The 1,898-nt window shown below is 64.6% G+C and overlaps 1 pseudogene; it reads left to right on the plus strand.

The window, feature by feature from the left end:
- Positions 1-1,403: 1,403 nt before the first annotated feature.
- LOC120227753 lies at positions 1,404-1,762 on the plus strand (annotated as a pseudogene).
- The last annotated feature ends 136 nt before the right edge of the window (positions 1,763-1,898 follow it).

Here is a 1,898-nt window from a genome sequence, read left to right on the forward strand (position 1 = left end):
AGCAAGGCCGGACTGAGCCACATTGGTTGAGGATGTCTGGGGGTCTCCGTGTGCACAGAGGTCAGCTGTCTCCAGAGACCCACGCGAGGGCTCCAGGCGCGGGAGGGTGGCTGAGGCTAGGTGTGTCCAGGCATTGTGCGGCACCAGCTCTGGGCAAGCAGTGGCGGCGCCTCGCTGTGCTCTCCTGTGGAACGCACGGAATGCTCGGAAGTCCTGGAGGGACAGAAAATGGCAGGTCCTAGGGCTTAGGAGAGTCCCAAGGAAAGACTTTCGGGGAAGTGGGACTTGCTCCTGCCTTGGCTTGGTCTGCTGCCTCTCCCTATCCCCTGGGCGTCTTTGATTCAGTTCATCCCAAGGCCCTCTCCCTGGGGTGGTTAACCCCGGGCCAGTGGCTTGCCACCCCGCCTTCCCAGCTCAGCCTCGGTCCTAGATAAGTCCCAGGGTGTAGAACCATCCCAGATGCGCGCCTGACTGGGGGGCGCAGTCGAGGGGAGGGAAGGGCAAAGTGGCTCCATGCACCATGGAGGGACTATCTTGATGACACTGTGCCCTAGTCTGACATGGAGTGGAAGCCACTGAGTCTGTCCCTAGCCCCTCCGAGTCCCCCCTTCCCCGGAGGGCAGATTCGAACAGCATCTCCTGGGCACACACGACTGAAAAAGCCAGGCGCAAAGCCACTTCTGCGCGGGTAACATGTCTGAGCCACGCCTCCCGCCAGAAGAGGGAGCTGGAATTCCTGCAGCTGTTCTCCAGGTGCTGGGAAACCCGAGGGGTGCCTTCAGCCTAGGCGGCTGCCAAAGCTCCCTCCTCTCGCCAGCCTACTCAGCGCCCCAAGCCCCCCAACTTGTCTTCATCAGAGTCGCCTCTTCCGCGCCTCTGCCCCTCTTGATCTCACGCCCTTCCCTCCTCTGCCCGCCCTCCACCTCCTCCCCCTTTCCTCTTGCCCTCCCTTCATTCCACAAGTGTTGCTTCGCTCTCTCCAGCGCACCTGGCGAGCTGAACAAGTGAGAGGGATCCTGCGAGCGGGCGCAGGGCGACGAGTCCGGAGCCGCCAGCCGAGGTCAGGCGCCGACAGACCGACTCTCCCCTGCTCACCGGCCCCCGCCTACCCCCTTACCCCTCCGGTCCTGCACCCAGGCACTTGCCCCTGCTCATCCTCCCCACGCCCGGCCAGACGCGCTTCTACCTGGCCGGCCCGAGAGCGCGGTGCGCTGGAGGCGAAAGCGGGCTGAGCAGAGAGCAGTGGCAGCTGACCACGACAGCCCTGTGCCGCCCTCCACATTTGAGGCACGCGGCGGCTTGCAGCCCCCGGCAGCAGCCTCAGTAACTTTGACTGCACCTCAAGAGGCGGCTGCAGCAGCTCCAGTGGCGGCCGGGCGGCCGAGCCGGGACTGGGAGACATGATGCGCTGAGGCCTCCAGGTGTTCCTCCGCTGCTTGCTCACGGAGGTGTTCGCACGCCTGTGCCGGGAGCAGGAACCAGCTGGACCTTGGCAGCCGGAGCAGCTGGGCAGCATGGTAGTGCCGGCGCTGGGCTACCGCTCCGGGTTTGCCTCCGGAGAGGCCGGCGACGGCACAGAGGGTCTCCGACGCACCCCCACCCCGGGCGCCCACTCGGGACTTCTGCCGGGGCTACTTCCATGTCATGGGCCAGTGGGTTTTGTCGCAGCTCGGGCGACTTCATCTTCTGCTGCGGGACTTGTGGCTTCCAGTTCTGCTGCACAGTTAAGAAGCGACAACTGAGGGGCGCCTGGGTGGCTTAGTCGGTTTGAGCGTCCGACTTTCGCTTAGGTCATGATCCCGTGGTTCGTGGGTTCGAGCCCCGCATCGGGCTCTGTGCTGACTGCCGGCTCAGAGCCTGGAGCCTGTTTCAGTCTGTGACTCCCTCTCTCTGACCCT

Source organism: Hyaena hyaena, unplaced genomic scaffold (genome assembly GCF_003009895.1).
Source record: "Hyaena hyaena isolate Hyena2069 unplaced genomic scaffold, ASM300989v1 scaffold_3201, whole genome shotgun sequence".
Lineage (NCBI taxonomy): Eukaryota > Metazoa > Chordata > Mammalia > Carnivora > Hyaenidae > Hyaena > Hyaena hyaena.